This window comes from Pinus tabuliformis, chromosome 6 (assembly GCF_031772625.1).
Source record: "Pinus tabuliformis cultivar Carrire ecotype Pingquan chromosome 6, CPIR1, whole genome shotgun sequence".
NCBI lineage: Eukaryota > Viridiplantae > Streptophyta > Pinopsida > Pinales > Pinaceae > Pinus > Pinus tabuliformis.
The window spans coordinates 2,089,702,171-2,089,710,386 of NC_142292.1; the positions used below are offsets into that span (position 1 = coordinate 2,089,702,171).

Sequence of the window (8,216 nt, forward strand, 5' to 3'; positions counted from 1 at the left end):
TGCACCAGCGCATTGAAATGTATTCTCCAATAGTATGAATATAATGAAGCCAGAAGTGTGTAAATGGTGTGAGTAAAGAAATGGTTTTTCACCCCACAGTGAATGTAATGTAAGAAATTTGTTTTTTACAGCATATGTAAGAATTGTTATTACAGCAGTATATGTAAAAGTTTTTATTTTATAGCAGTGAATGTAAAAGTTTTTCACATAGCAGTGAATGAGAATGTTACATAGCAGTGTAAATTTTATTTATGGAGGCAGAGTAATTTTGTTTTGGTAAAAGTTCTTGGTGAATCCCCCTATTAAAGAGGAAGGTGCTTTTCAGTACAGTCTTCGGTGAATCCCTCTGTTAAGAAGAAGATCTGTTGTCTTTGGTGAATCCCTCCGTCAAAAGGAAGATGCTTTTCAGCATAAGATTGGTGAATCCCTCTGGTTAAGAGGAAGATGCTCTTCAGCATAATCTCTTGGAGAATCCCTCTGTGTGAGGAAGATTTTTTTGTAAAAGCAGTGTGGCTGAATCCCTCTGTTAAGAGGAAGACTCTTTTGTAACAACAGTTGTGTAATCCTTCTGTTAAGAGGAAGATCCTTTTTTGTAACAGGAAGGTTTGATTAAGGAATAGAAGTTTTTTTTGTGTTGTTGAAACTCTGTCCTCAGCAAACAATTTTTAGTTTCCGTTGTGTTAAGATCCTGTGCAAAAACAGAGTATTATTCTCTGTGTTAAAAACAGAGCATCAGTTTTTGTTTTGTTCAGTTAATTTTTGTTTGAAATTACCAGAAATTTCTAACAGTGGTATTAGAGCAGATCCAGGCTCTTTGAAGGTGTCAAAGAAGCTGAAGGAAGGATTTTTTTTTGCTGCAACAACTTCTCCAGCAGAGTGAAGTCTTAGGCAAAATAATCCAAGGTATTTCTCAGATTAATTTTCTGTGTTGCTGTTGAAGAAACAGTCAATCATTTTAAATACATAGTCAGGTATTTGAAGCATAGTTAAGAATGGCAAGGTCAAAGAAGAAAGTCTCCAATCCTTCTAAGGATGTGTCTCCCTCTACTACTAAAATAGAAGACAATCTATTTGAAAGAATTCTATTTGAGGCTTCAAGGTTCAATGGGAACTTTGATATATGAGAAATAAAAATGAGGACTTTCTTACAGTCTGAAAGGATTGAAATTTGGGAATCAGTGATTGATGATAGCAGGATGGATAGAGAATCCAAGGAATACAATGCAAAAGCAGCAAAGACAATCTTGGATGGACTGCCTGATTCTGTAAAGAAGAATCTAGGGAAATATTCATCAGCAAAGGATATATGGGACAGACTTCATGACCTTCACGCAAAGGGAACACTGACCATGACCATCAGTCAAGAAGGAAATTCGGAACCCGTCATAAAAGCTGAAAATGAGAAGGTTGACCTCATTAAGCTTCAAGTACAAGAAAGGGATGAAGAGCTCGCCAAGCTTAAGAAGGAACTTGATCAAAGCAAAAGGAAGCATCATGAAGAAGTCATATCCATGACAAATCAATTGAATAAATCAAAGAAGCAGGAAGATACCTTGTCAAGTCAACTTGAACAAAGGCACAAGAGAGTGAACAAACTTGTAGAAGAGATTGGTCAGTACAAGGTAGAGGTCTCCTCCCTTAAGTCTCAATTACAAGAAGCCAGGAAACAGGCACAAGAAGCTGAGAAGAAAATGGAAAGCAGTCAAGCAAAGAATGAAGAAATGAAGTCAGATATCATCTCCCTTAAAATAGTAGCAGCTGAAGCTACTCGTAGCAAGGAAGAAACTAAGGAACAACGTACAAAGAAGAATAATGAGTGTGAAAGATTGGAAGAAGAGATTGTCCTCCTCAGAAAAAAGGTTGAAAGGATGAACAAAATCATGAAGAGCTCTCAAGCCTTGGATGACATGCTCAGCTATAACAGATGTCCATCTGATAAATCAGGACTCCGGTATGCAGGTGAATCCTCAAACAAGAATGAAAATGCTTTAAGCAAAAGAGATGTGAAGAAGCCAGAAAGAAATTGTGATGCTCCTAGTTCCAGCAAAGGCAAGGAGAAAGACCAAGGCTACAATAGAAGAAATTCTACTCCAAGTAGAAAACCAGCTTCAAGAAGAAATGTTGATGATGTCAAAGAGGCAAGGGGCAATGGTTATCATCAAAGGATCTCAAGGCAGAAAAGCTTCATAAGTACATCAAGGAAACCACCATCTCCCAGGTACCAAAGTTCATTTTTTGGTTATTGTTATTCTTGTTCAAACTTTGGTCATATGGCAAAAGATTGTAGAGCATTTCATAGAGATAGATGTTATGGTCTCCGACAACCTCCAAGAAACAATTTTACAGGAAGAAATCATGAAATCTTATTCATGAACAATGTAGAATGTTTCAAGTGTCATAACATTGGGCATATGGCACGTGATTGTAACTTAACATGGGCTCTTACACACGCTAGAACCATGCAAAAGAAGAAAGTTACACAAGTATGGAGAAGGAAGGAAATACAATCCGAAAGTCCCTTGAGCTCCCCAGCCAATCTAAGTTTCTTTTGAGAAGACTTTGCCGAAAGAAGATGATGCATACACTTAGGGGGAGCTTATAATTCTTGATCATTATTGCTGAAGCTATTAGTGAACGGGTTCTTATAAAATCCTTGCTGAACCATATTAACAGTCATTCTTTGATGAAGATCTTCTTATAGGGGAGATATGAAATTAAATCTGTCATAAAAGTAGAGAAGAAAGGGTTGCAGGATAGCTTGGAGATGCAAAGATTGGAAATATTGCCTAAGGCAGAGAGAAAGAGGAAATTACATGCTTAGAGTGCCTGAGCACAACAGTTGAAATTAAAGGGGAGTGTTGGAATATTAATTCCAACTGTCGTGCAGCGTTGCTGAAGCCGCCAGTAAACCGCAGCATCAGTCAAACAACGACCACAACGCTGTTTTGAAAAACCGTTCATACGCTTCCTCACACCGCTCTTGTTGGTCAGCGGTATTTTCCGAAGGGGCTCCAATCACCCCGACTTGCTGACACGCGTCCACTGTACGATTCTAAAACTACCAATCTCCCGGCCGGTAAAGCTCGTGTGGATTGGGCAAGCGATATTCGTCCGATTGCAAGGATGGCTGCCCACCGTTGATCAAAGTCAAAGCTGCGTACAAGTCTGCAGGGTATGGACATTGCGTGAAGTTTCATTTTAACTGCATGAGAAATAAATTCACCGCCATGCTGAAGTAACTAAAGAATTTAATGAAGTGTATTGCGGTTGGTATGTAGGTGAAGAATTTAATTCACGAGAATAATTTTATTTTTAGCACGGCACAAGTCAAAAAAAGGGGTATGCTATGTTTTGATTTTATTCTGGCATATGCAAGTAAAACGCACAGCAGTGCGAAAAAGAGAGAAGGAGCAGCGTTGAAAAAAAATGTGAAGTGTACAACAGTGTGTGAGGGTAAGGGCACAGCAGTGCGAAATGAAAAACCAGAAGATAGTAATGTGAGATGGCATGAGACGCAGCAGCGTGAAGAAAATTTATCCACAACAGTGCGAATGTGTAATGTGTGAAGCAGCGTGAAATTTTGTTTTTGAAAGCAAATGGAGAATGCACAATAGTGCCAAGAAAATGTGCGAAATGAAAACTGTGGGGAGCACAGCAGTGTGAAGAAAAGAAAAGGGCTCGCGGCATCGAATGAAGAACAGGGGATTTTAGAAATGTGCAGCAGCGCATATGAGCAGGGGTTAATTTTTGTGTGCAGGGGATTTTGAAATGTGCACCAGCGCATTGAAATGTATTCTCCAACAATATGAATATAATGAAGCCAGAAGTGTGTAAATAGTGTGAGTAAAGAAATGGTTTTTCACCCCACAGTGAATGTAATGTAAGAAATTTGTTTTTTACAGCATATGTAAGAATTGTTATTACAGCAGTATATGTAAAAGTTTTTATTTTACAGCAGTGAATGTAAAAGTTTTTCACATAGCAGTGAATGAGAATGTTACATTGCAGTGTAAATTTTTTTTATGGAGGCAGAGTAATTTTGTTTTGGTAAAAGTTCTTGGTGAATCCCTCTGTTAAAGAGGAAGGTGCAGCTGCTTTTCAGTACAGTCTCCTGTGAATCCCTCTGTTAAGAAAAAGATTTGTTGTCTTTGGTGAATCCCTCTGTCAAGAGGAAGATGTTTTTCAACATAAGACTGGTGAATCCCTCTGGTTAAGAGGAAGATGCTCTTCAGCGTAATCTCTTGGAGAAAGGAAGATATGTTGTCTTTGGTGAATCCCTCTGTCAAGAGGAAGATGTTTTTCAGCATAACACTGGTGAATCCCTCTGGTTAAGAGGAAGATGCTCTTCAGCGTAATCTCTTGGAGAAAGTAAGATATTTTTGTAAAAGCAGTGTTGGTGAATCCCTCTGTTAAGAGGAAGACTCTTTTGTAACAGCAGTTGTGTAATCCCTCTATTAAGAGGAAGATCCTTTTTTGTAACAGGCAGGTTTTATTAAGGAATAGAAGTTTTTTTTGTGTTGCTGAAACTCTGTCCTCAGCAAACAACTTTTAGTTTCCGCTGTGTTAAGATCCTGTGCAAAAATAGAGTATTATTCTCTGTGTTAAAAAGAGAGCATCAGTTTTTGTTCTGTTCAGTTAATTTTTGTTTGAAAACCATTGGTTATTCACTTGCATTTAGTAATAGATTATTCTTGTTTATGCTGTGACTAACTTGTTTCATTTCAAGGTGTCGATTCTATGACAGGAATTTTCCCAGCAATCAAAATCAAGTGTTCTTGGCCTCACGACGAAGATGACAGGGTTTCACAAAGGTCCATTTCTCCTCCCTATAAGTTGTATTACCAACCTTAATTACTGCTAGCGAAGATTAGTTAGATGCATTTCATATTGTATTATACAATACATGGTTAGCTACATTTCATTTTTCACGCCCAAATTACTGCAAGTTTGAAACATCCCTGAGAATAGAATAGAATGGATTTTTTTTAAAACATACACGAGATCAATGATTTATATAGGACAGGATTTACAGTTTGAGTCAACCAGCTTTTCCGGATCTAGAGCATCAAAACGTTACGAAGAAACATCTTAAAAAGTAAATGATATTACAAACTAGGATACCCCTAAGGCGGGTTTAAAGAGTCGAGGCAAACTACTTAGCTGAATGACCCCACATGAGGGATCAACATAAACCTGACAGATTGCCTCTGAAGTGCATCATTCGCTGCCCTTTTTGCAGCTTCTTCCGACTGGCTACATCAGACTGGCAGATCAGGGACAAACACAAACCAAAGAAAAATACAGAGACTTCAGAGAATGAATCAAGTCAAACAGAAACTACGAATAAATGATGGAATAGCTTTGAAAAGTTCACTCAGAATGTGGTATAAGAAAGCAAAGTTTATTGCATTTGCTTGAGCTGTTTGACAAGATTGGCAGAGGACACTGAAAAGGTTGGTTACAAATTCCTTGCTGACATGGAAACATAAACCTCCCCACTGTGTTGTCATCTACTAATCTGGGTGACGGAAGGTGACCTGAAGATAGAGCCAGCACAGAGGCCACGGCTTAGTTCTATGTACTTGGTGTTGAAACTGAAATGTTACCTAAGTCCATATCTGAATGTGATAGAAAGATGTGTTATTATACACGGTGCAACCAGCGGGCGTGCGTAACGCATCTCCCAAAGCTATAACATCTTATCCAACAAGAACAGCTTAGATGTGAAGCATATGTGAGAAAGTGACTAAAGCATCTTCACAGCTGTAACATTTGACTGTAAAATGAAAGTATAAACTATGATAAGATGATACAGTGGCTACATGCTGTTGCAGTTGACTCAGAATACTATAAGTGTAATGAGTAATCTAACAAAATAAGATAAGCAACGTCTTCGAATAATAAGCAAAGTAAGAACAATTATAAAAATTTCAAGCAATCTGTTGCCAGTGATTAATCCAGTGAGCATTCGTTCAAAACCTCAAGAACATGATGCCATGCTAACGCGGCTAATTTTTTTTGCTCTCTTTTCACTTCACAAAGTCATGACGCCAGGTGCAAGTCCTGGGCGATTGTTAGCGGAGACACAGCTTCAGAACGAATGAAAATGAGCAATAAAATACGGAGACTTTACCCTGATGATGCACAACAGCAGTGAGGCTGAACTGATTTGGAACAACAATGGCCTGTGATGAATCGGATTGAGCATCGCATTCACCATTGGAGCAAGTGACAGCATCAAAACTGTGGCATTTCTTCATTCAGAGTGACAGTACAGCCCTTTAAAACTCTTATTCTTCTCTTTCAATACAGAATAAGCCCTTTGATAACACAAGACAGCCATAAAAAAATGCCTGAACGAAAACTCAGGCCACATAACCCCACACGCCTGCAGATAACAAAATCCCGATTGCCACAGCAAGAAATTGCTGAGCCTGGTCTCTCCGGATGTCCTGATCAACAAATCTGGATCCGGACACCCGGCCGTGTACAAATGCCTCTCAATATCTTCAACCGTAACACACTCACCAAAACTCTCGCCATTCTTCACAAATTCTAACCCCGAAACCCTCGACATGAAATCCTGGCAAGCTCCTTGAACGGCATGAACGATTTCATCCTTAGAAGTATACGCAATGCATACATTCAACACAGCTCTGTCATTCAGCTTCGTCATCATCGTAACCTTCTCGACAGTCCGCCGGACCCTCTCAGGCAGAAGCCCTAGATTCCCCGGAAACTGCACGCGGACCCCAAACCGGTTCACCAAACTCTCCTTCTCCAGGAGGAATTCGAGCTTCCTCTGCAGTAAATCCATGAGAACGTCCACTTCTTCCGCCGACCGCTTGAAATTCTCAATACTGAAAGCATAAACCGTGACGTATTTTACGCCCAATTTGTAACAGCCTTTGAGAGTCTGTATCAGTCTTTCGGCCCCGAATTCATGGCCGCTTTTCTTCTGAAGATTTCGCCTCTGGGCGAACCTCCTATTGCCGTCCATTATAACTGCAATGTGGTGTGGAATGGGACCGGCAACGAGAATCCATAGCAACATACGCCGTATCGAAGTTTGTATTGCAATTGCCAGCCATGAAAACCAATTGCGACTTTCACTTGGTGCTTTCATATCTGTTTTCTGACAATTTGATAAATATAGATCCAATATCAATGTTAGCTCCTAAACGCGCCTAACAAATTTTAAAATAGAGATCCAATATAAATGTTCGCTGGGTACTAAATATGCCCAACAAAATTTACTGATAGAATCACATCCCTTCAATCCAATGCAATGTGTAGAGAAAAATGCCCTGTATAATAGAATCGTCCAGTCCAGTTTCATTTATAAGTTTCCGGGAAATCACGGACTTGGCCCACAGTTTCAGTCCAGTCCATTTCCATTTATATGTTTACGGGAGACCACCGACTTGGCCCACAGTTTTGTGACACGGACAGCGATTTCTTTTAATACTTCTCCTCGGCCTTTCGAACCACTCGGAACGGAACACGTGTTTCTTCTATTTAACCAGTTAATCTGCTGCCACGGATCCCCTCGCCTGTCAATCTGGCAGGTTGGCGAGTCCTCGAGGCAGGAGACCGAGCGAATCACGAGGGGAGGAAAGCGAGGCGGGAGACAAAGCGAATCACGCGGGGAGGAGATGGAGGCAGGAGACCGAGCGAATCACGGGGGAGGAAAGCTCAGCTCGTCATATACCGCACGAGTGACGAAACGCCAATGCAGCGATCATGGAAGGGGCCAGTGTTTTAAACCAGGCGTAGTCTAAATAGTACGAGGAATTGCTCAGAAAATTATGGAAATTCCGGTTATATTTAGAGAAAAGCTGGTAAGGATTTTTGTAAATCTAAATTATAGTTGTTAAACTTCAAAATTTTAGGTGTCTTAGACATTTTTGATGGTATTGAATCCATTTCTACCATCAAAAACAGGATTCAAACACTGTCTCTATAAAAAAAAATTGAATTTTTTTTGCCCAGATTCCGACCACTTTTGGTCGTCTGGGCAATTCCTCCGTATGGAGAATACAACAACATGGGTGAGACTCTTTGCAAATGGATTCCAAAACACCAAACACCAATATAATTTATTACAATGTATTTTTAATATGTGAGACATAGTTTTAGTAACTAGCAATTGCCCCAAAAAAAGGGTTCAAAGAGAGACTTTAAGTTTAATTTGGAAAAGTTATATGAGAAAGACA

The 8,216-nt window shown here is 39.6% G+C and overlaps 1 pseudogene across 1 annotated transcript; it reads right to left on the reverse strand.

Moving 5' to 3' along the window:
* Positions 1-5,001: 5,001 nt before the first annotated feature.
* Positions 5,002-7,346, reverse strand: LOC149267596 (dehydrodolichyl diphosphate synthase CPT3 pseudogene; annotated as a pseudogene). Its single transcript, XR_016253124.1, has 2 exons — positions 6,134-7,346; positions 5,002-5,537 (listed from the first exon to the last, which is right to left on the reverse strand). The product of XR_016253124.1 is annotated as a dehydrodolichyl diphosphate synthase CPT3 pseudogene (transcript).
* Between the last annotated feature and the right edge of the window lie 870 nt (positions 7,347-8,216).